Genomic DNA, 9,750 nt, shown 5'->3' with positions numbered 1-9,750 from the left:
GATATGTTTATCCTGTATTTGATTATGTTTATCTGCAGTTAGTTACACGAATTCAGATATGGAGCTTTAATAAGTTGTACTTACGCACAATCTACTTGCAATCTTGAGTTTTAAGTAATATGCATTAATTGTAACACCCCCAAATACAACATTTGCATATAACACATATTTCATTACTTGAAAATATAGTTTACATCAGAATGTCCCACTAGTACAAGGATTCTTATATGTACAAAATCTACATATGAAAATTTTTAAAACAAATCATGTACTAACACATGTAATACAACATGTATCTTCAAAATATGCCATCAAAAGCAGATCTTCAAAAGCAGATAATAGGTTAGGAAAATAATTATATTTTCCTTTTCCCCTTATTATCCCTGGATCCCGCCAATCCTGCATTTCATATTTTTAAAACAGAAAATGAGGGTTAGACCAAAAAAGTCAAGTGAGCGAATCCTTCCTTTGCGAATGCAGGGTAATGAACACCAATATAATAAAAATAACTTTGCTCAGAAATATTTGCAATACAACCAAATTAAGCAGTCCTCAATGACATGTATACTAGAATAAACTCAATAACCTCAGTTCTATTTATAAAAATATATCTGCTTAAAGATCCAATGTTCCTAATATAAAACAAATATTGTGACCAAAACTTCTTTGAATCATCAGACTACAAAGACCTGAATTTCTCTGAAAAGATTTAAGGCAATACTTGCCTTTTTATGACAAACCATTTTCTCCTTCTTAATAACACCTAAATTATTATTTCTAAAAGGAATAATATCTTTAATTCATCAAGTCACAAAGAAATGATGACTCAAAGTTATTAAATTCAATTAGTTATAATAATATCCACATATGACAATGCCTCCATTATTCCAAATATACCTCTCCTTAATATGTCACCCTTATTCCTCCACCAAAACAGGGCTACTTATCAAAACAGACAAAAGTCACCACGTCTGAAAGTACCCATTCCCTAATTCCAAGCCAGAACAAACAAATGTCACCACGTCTGGGGAACTACTACTTAAAACAAGTTTCATACCAAAACAGACTTACGTCACCACGCTTGGTAGAAACCGTTTTATAAAATCCACTTCCATACCAAAACAGACTTACGTCACCATGCTTGGTAGAAAGGTTTCCCAAAATATAGTTTCATACCAAAACAGACTTACATCACCACGTTTGGTAGAAACATTTCCCAAAAATCCCGTTCTAAACCAAAACAGACTTACGTCACCACGCTTGGTAGGAACATATCTTTTTATTTAAAAAGATATATAATATCCCTTTTATAAATCCATACTCAAACTCAATAATAGACATTTTAAACTATATAAATGTCTAGAATATTAAACACTTAAAATTTATCAAATATAAGTTATCCGGACAAGTTATCCGGATTTACAATCCGGACAACACTTGTCCCTTTTGTTCGATTTACTAATCCGGACAACCCTTGGTCGATTAAAGACTAAATCGCATGATTCATGTCCGGTTTATGACAATCCGGACAACACATGATTGGTTTTAAGACTAAACCACTCAATACGTGATTAGTTTATGACTAATCCGCATGACCCTTAAGCGATTTAAGGCTAAACCGCCCAATGTTTGGTCGTATTTATACTTCTCCGTACAAAACCTTTGACCGGTTTACATATTTCAAAATTCTCACTAACACCCTAAATCGCACAACACTTAAGCGATTTATGAATAAATCGGATAACTCTTATTCGGTTTTAGAATAATCCGGACAAGCTTTGTCCGGTTTAGACTTAATCCGGTCACCATTTGTCCGGATAAAACCCTTAATTGAATAACTGATTTCTTTTCAATTTATATGCAACATTCAATAAAAACTTGTACAAATTTTATACAAAGAGGTTTAGAAATCACTCACCTTTATGCAAAACTCTATTTTGAAGAAGATGAAAGGTAAATTGAATCCAATTCTTGATTATCCGGATAACACTTCTCAAATCTCTCTCAAATTTCCAAATAAGACAAGAAAATTGATTCCTCACAAAACTTTATATTTATACTTTCCCCATTTGGAAAGTCGGTCTCCTTTCTCCCACATACATGCATTATAAAACCATACATACATGTACATAAACCCATGCACACACATGCACATTAACATTATGCATATACAACATATATATATATATATATACATTCCCACTCATTATGCATATACCTCATGTGTGAAATATACATACTTACGCAATTAATCCATGTAAGCATGTATCCACATAAACAATTAATTCACATAATAAATATTTTGGGTAATAACCAGGACCCGGTTATCACATTAATAAACGGTATTTTACGCATAAAAAATGGTTTTTAAGAGTTTTTGTCATACTTATTACACTTAATAGACATATAATATAAAAAAATTCTTAAAATAATATATATAATTTAAATTATAAGAATGAATAAAACTTATTAGAATCATTATAGCAATATGTATAAAATAAGACAATATAAGCAATATATAAAGATTAATTTAGAACAACCAAACATATAAAATAAAAAAGAATAACTTACTACAATCATTAATATATAAAGGGAAAATTGCATTAAAATAGAACAAACTTTCATCTAATTCCTATTTTGGGGAACCAACTTTCAAAATCGTCATTTTGGGGAACCAACTTGTACCTAATTTCTATTTTGGGGAACCAACTTTCAAAATCGTCATTTTGGGGGAACCAATTTGCACCTGATTCTTATTTTTGGGAACCAACTTTCAAAATCGTCATTTTGGGGAACCAACTTGCACCTGATTCTTATTTTGGGGAACCAACTTGCAAAATAATTATAAAAAAATAACTAAAATTCGATTTTTTCCAAAAATTAATGCAATAAAATCTATTTTTCATTTCAAATCTCGTTTTTTTTAATTCAGATATCAAATTGAACATTTAAAAAAAATCCAAACTACCACAATAAAAATTATTTTTTACTAATGCAAAAAAAAATCAATTTAATAGAAAAAAATTAATTGATGCAAGAAAAAATGAATATTAAATATCACATTCAAGATTTTTATTTTTTATTGCATCAATTAATTTTTTCTATTAAATTATTTTTTTTTGCATTAGTAAAAAACAATTTTTATTGTAGTAATTTGGAATTTTTTTTAAAATATTCAATTTGATATCTGAATAAAAAAACGAGATTCGAAATAAAAAATAGATTTTATTGCATTAATTATTGGAAAAAAACGAATTTTAGTTATTTTTCTATAATTATTTTGCAAGTTGGTTCCCCAAAATAGGAATCAGGTGCAAGTTGGTTCCCCAAAATGACGATTTTGAAAGTTATTTCCCCAAAATAGGAATCAGGTGCAAGTTGGTTCCCCAAAATAGGAATCAGGTGCAAGTTGGTTCCCCAAAATGACGATTTTGAAAGTTGGTTCCCCAAAATAGGAATCAGGTGCAAGTTGGTTCCCCAAAATGACGATTTTGAAAGTTGATTCCACAAAATAGAAATTAGGTGAAAGTTGATTCCATTTTGGTGCAATTTTCCCATATATAAATTATTTCTTCCCTCATTTTCTCAATGAAATTGGTTTCCAGAGTCTCACGTACTTGAGCCTGGCAATTCTCTGGAGTGAAGTTTCGCAGTCGTCTGGAAAGTGCGCAGGTCGAAATGATCCAAATAGTCGAGGGGATCATATACGTAGTAGCGAGTTCAAGTAGATATTGAACAACAAGAGTTAGTTCCATTTGATATTTTCTTTTTGCTTTCATTTTTAATTTAAATTGAAATCAAACTATATATCAAAATGAAATTAAAATCAATATAATAACTTTCAGTTTACATGAAATGATTAAAACCTCTTTTTTCAATATTTTATTACCGAGAAACCATACTATGAAGACAACGGTCTCAATCAGATTGAAAAAATTTGAAGCACGTGAGATGAATAATTAACAATTCAATGAGACTTGCTTATAGTTGAAATGATCACAATACTGATAACAACTATCGCTACTCTTCATGTAACCGTAGGTTTCGCAATCAAGGATTTAAGGAGAGTTTTTGGCCAAAGTTACAAACAAATACATTACAACAAATGCAAGCACACTATCAAAATGTATCGCAATTATACAAAACTAGGTAAGAACACCGTATTTGAATGGTGAATCAAAATATTTTATGGGAATATATGTATGGGATAAATCGATAATTCGATATATTACGAGTTATGACAAGACAATCTTCATTATAATCAATAGTCTCACACATTTATTTTATCATTTTAACCTAATTACAAAGTTTGATGGTGTGAAGCTTAATTAATATACATACATATATATACTAGCAGTATACCCATGCAATGCACTGGGTAAGAAAAATTGAAATGCGGCTTGAATCACCAGGAGAATATAAAATAATGACAAGCTAGTTTTTCCATTTGAATTTTGAAATTCAAACAAAAAGTAAAAGAGGAAGATAAATGGTATTGGGGTAGAGCATCGATAGAGTTGGACAAAAAAAGTGAAAGCAACCAGAAATTTTAGTCTCTTGTGAAGACAAAAAGGGTCAAAAACTTTTAAAGAATTCAAAACATGCATACAATACTTGTATATTGTGTTTCAGTGGGCATTTATATGTAAAAATGGATGTTGAAGAAAAGAAAAGAAAGTTTTATAGGGAGGAGAGAAAAGAAAGCTTATACAAAATAGGAGCTCTTGAGACTATTGTCGAAGAAAAGGGAGTCTAGGACTCCATTTTTGGTTGTGGTGAAAAATCAGTGTATTAATAAGTTGTACATCATGCATACAACCTTGTAATTAAGAGATTTTTTTATTTTGTGCTTTAAAAGCTTGTATTCAATGCATTACAACTTGTATTTAAGACTTTGGTTTAAATACTTATTAATGTAGTGTGTGTGTGTGTGTATAAATATATATANTAATATATAAATTATTTTGGTTTCATTTTTAATTTAAATTGAAATCAAACTATATATAAAAATGAAATTAGAATCAGTATAATACCTTTCATTTTATATAAAATGATTAAAACCTTTTTTACTCAAGATTTTATTACCGAGAAACCACACTATGAAGACAACAGTCTCAAGCAGATCGAAAAAAATCGAACATGTGAAATAAAGAATTAACAACTCAATCAAACTTGCTTATAGTCAAAGTAGTTACAATACTAACAACAATTATCAATACTCTTCGTGCAATTGTAGGTTTTGTAAGCAAGAGTTTCGAGGAGAGTTTTTGGCCAAAGTTGTAACAAGTACATTACAACAAATGTAAGCACATTATCAAAATGTATCGCAATTATACAAAACTAGTGTGGGAACCGCGCGTTGTGCAGTAGCATAAACACTTTGGTTAATGATTCGAAGATTGTCTATATAAATATATATTAGTTGTTAATAAAATCATCAACAAATAATATTCAAATAATTCAAAAAAATTAATTAATGAAATTTTAATATATATACATATACACACACACACACATATATATATATATATACACACATACACACACACATATATATATATATATATATTTGTTTAAGAATAAAGTTGTAAAATTAAATAAAATGAGTAATAATAATGACGGGGTATGGATAATTTATGCATTGTTTATCTTATTGATGATGAAGTTTTTTTTTCTTTTTAAAAAAGAGGATGATACCTCTGCTGATTTTTATTAAGAAATAAATAAGTGTACGTCTAAATCGTACGGTAACTTATTATATGTATAAAAAATGTGGTAAATAAAAACTTAATCTATAAATAATATAAAAAATATTAATCGATCATTAATACATATAAATTATACGTACATAATAGGTTTTGTTCATCACTTAAAAAAAGAACACATAATTGATCGATCTCGAAAAATATTATAATGTGGATGCATCCAAATGTGGGTAAACCACATTAAACCAGGGTCAAGTTTACTTTTAAAATTCAATCAATCAAATGCACGATTACAGATTCATAAAAAAATTAGTTTTAACCAAAGGGTCTTTGGCTTAAACGATATCGGAACATTTGACTTTCTACGAGGTTAGGGATTCAAATCTCATTAAAGATTGAAAAAAATGCACGAGTTTATTTGTTGTATTTACCGTATATAAATATTATCTATACTACCTTATAAACCAGATTTATCAAAAGTTTTAAAAACAATTTTTAATGCACAAAGTACTTACATTTATGCACAAAATCTTAAAAATAACTCATAATGCATTAAGTACTACTACTTTAAACAATTAAGTCTTAAAATCTCTTAATCTACAATTAAAATAACATATAGTGCAAGTTACCAATGCACATTATTACCTTTTATTTTCATGTTCTCAAGATACTTTTTACAAATTTCACTTATGTTTTCACCCTCTCATACCTCTATGTCTCTTTCCCATCCCCCAATGTGAGATTAAACTAATATTCACCATAAGTTATTAAAAGTTCTCTCATTCATCTCTCAATCAATTGCTCTAAAACTCTCGGTCTCGCTTTCGATCTCTTGATTCTTTGCTCTTGGTGTAAATCGAACATATTTGTGAAGTCGTTTAAATATGTTGGATTTTAAATATATTAAATTTTAAATTATCATACAATTTTTTTCATCGATGGACTCTAATTGGAATCATAACTCTTATTTATTCAAATTGTATCAATATGTAAAGATCAATTGTAACTTATATCATCGTTAAATCTTCTCTAATAAAACCATTGAAACTTCAAAATCATTAAAATTCAAGGCTCCTACCACATTGCACGGATACACAACTAGTATATATACTTAAAAAAGTAGTTATGGCAATTTCCAATTTCATTTTCTTGTGTTCATTTTACTTCTTGGACAAATACTATTACTCCATAATTATGAATGTTCGTTGCGTGTGGGTATTCAAATTGTTTATATATATATATATATATATATATATATATATATAAATAAGTTGGACCCTTAATCTTGGAATTATATGTATTGTGATCATAGTTTTTTTCAGGTCACAAACTTAAAATAGATCCATATAATCAAGTGGCAAGTGATTGATTGAGAATCTGTCTTTTTCAATTTTTTGTATACTTACAAAACTTCATATTCAAATGAAGCATATTTAGAAATACGTATATATGTATGCATCATGCATATGTTCTTGGTACCACTCACCTAAATATATGTATATAGACAACTTTTAAACCGTGTGTGTTTTATTTTTTACCTTATTTTCAATCTTTTATATGTTTAATTGGTATAAAGTGTTATTAGATAACGAATCATATATATAGATCCAAATTTAGGAACAGATCGACCAAGAGCCCTAAAGTCGGTCACCAATTTAGGTATGGCATTGGGGATCCTCCTTGATCATGGGTAACCAGATCGAGTTTTGTGCGATTGAACTTTTTTACTATCATGTTTAGGATCTTATTGGATTAGTCAAGACATACGTAAGATGGCTCGGGTACCAATGATTACCAAAAAAAATTAATAAAGAGCCGAAGAGAATTCTCAAGACAAAAAAATCGGTGTGCATGGGAATAAAGTTTATTCGTCAAATAAGAAAAAGATTGGCCTTAACTAACTCCGATAGAAGGATTAAAGAGAAATCCTTTCACATGGGTTGTACTCGATTAACGTAAAGAAATAAGATCCATAGCTACAAGGGTGGTGTTTGATTGGTTTGAGCTTGGACTTCCAAGGTCAAAAATGTGTGGAGGTCTTAAGTTCAAATCCAAGGAGGAATAAAAATTCTCTAGTGGTCATGTAGGTTCAAATGTGGTGACTCCGGGCTACCCGCAAAGCAGGTGGTCATCATGTAGTTAGTCAGCTCGCATAGCGAATTGGATATCTAGGTTAATCATATAAAAAAAATAAGATCCATTTCACTACGAAACATCGTGGCCTACCGAAGGACTCAACCGGTGAAGACAATTTCCAACATATTTCAGTTGGAAAAAGGATGTCGGAACTAGGTTGGTCGGTACATTATACTAATAATAGTTATGGGTTTTAAATACAGGTTTTAAATATTTACTGAAAAATTATTTAAAAAAAAATAATTTCAAAAAATATGAAATACATTACTGGCGAATTACCGGCGATTAAATCCGTCGAAAATATTTAAAAAAATATAAATTAAATTTCTAACGGATTACCAACGGTTCTATCCGCTGGAAATATTTAAAGAATAAAAATAAAAAATTTTAAATAAAATTAAAATTCCGGCGGAAAAATATACCCGCGGATTTCTGGCGGGTATATCCGCCGATAATGCAATTAATTTTTTTTTTTAAACTCGCTAACATTTTTTTTTAATTTAATCAAGGTTTTTTTTAAATAAACCGGGAGGAAATTTCCGCCGGTCATTTTCTGCCGGAAATATTTAAAGAATAAAAATAACTTTCTAAAAATAATAATTTAAAAAATATAAATTAATTTTCCGACGGATTACCGGGGGTTCTATCTGTCGAAAATATTAAAGAATAAAATTAATTATTCTAAAAATAAAATTAAAAATTCAGGTGGAAAAATATACCCGTGGATTTCCGACGGATATATCCGTCGGTAATTCGATCCAATTTTTTTAAAAAACTCGTTAACATTTTCTTAATTTAATCAAGTTTTTTAAATAAACCGGGGAAAATATCCGACGGTCACTTTCTGCCGGAAAACCAAAAAATCCGCCGGAAAATTAATCATCGGCGCCTCATTTTACGGCGGCCCTATCCGCCGAAAACTCTGTTTTCGAGCAGATAGGACCTCCGAAAATGTTAACCAGTTTAGTAGTGTGAATAAAATAGCGTACTTATCAAGGGCCCTTTTTCACATCTCACTCAGAGTCTAAAGAATGTCAGGAACGAGTCTGGCTCCTTTCCTCGACAATCCCTTGATAATATATTTATGTTTTTTTTGCCTTATAACATTGTCTATCTTCTCTAGGTAATTCATCAACAAATTTCCAACAAGCTTTGCCATCACTAATGCCCATATGTAATGCCAAGCTCTCTAGTAGTGTTTATCTTTGAGATAGATTTTTCCTATTGCACATGCTTGAGCCATCGTTAATGCCTAAGCGGCTGTTTACAAAACGTTTACGGGTAAGCGTTTACCAAGTCATATTACCTCATCGGATGAATATGGAAAGTACCAAGAATCTTACTTGGTAAGAGTGAGACAAAGACCAAGAGTCTTACCCAGTAAGTGAGAGCGACGACTCTTACCACGGTAAATTAACTATTCTAACTACGTGCCTTTCAATTAATGACTAACTACTGATTGGTAGCTGATTAGTTATATAAAGTCCAATTAATGACTCTTGTGCCCTTCTTATTTTAATCACATGTCATAAGACCGAAAACCGTTGGCTTAAATACCCAAGCGAAGCCGTAATCAAACATAAGGAGGTGTTTGGTTCAGACAGAGAAATAAAAATGGGAATGAAATTTCATTTCTCCCAGTTTAACCTGGAACGAAAATTTGGGTTTTTGGGGGAATGAACTGTTATATTATATAAAAACAAACAGTTTCTTTTAGTTTTATTTATTGATTACTACTTAATACCTCTAACTAAGCACCTCTTCAGTGAACTAATTAAAGGTTGATATGCCTATTGACGATTTCATTTTTCCTATATCAGTTTACTCCATATGGAAATGCGCCAGAAAATGCCCAGTTGTTTAGTAGTGCATGTTATAAGCTGTGATAGAGAAATAATAAACAAGGAGA

The sequence above is a fragment of the Cynara cardunculus genome, assembly GCF_001531365.2.
Source record: "Cynara cardunculus var. scolymus isolate 2C chromosome LG 16, CcrdV1, whole genome shotgun sequence".
NCBI lineage: Eukaryota > Viridiplantae > Streptophyta > Magnoliopsida > Asterales > Asteraceae > Cynara > Cynara cardunculus.
The sequence above is the reverse complement of the archived record's forward strand: the minus strand, read 5'-3'. Positions refer to the sequence as shown.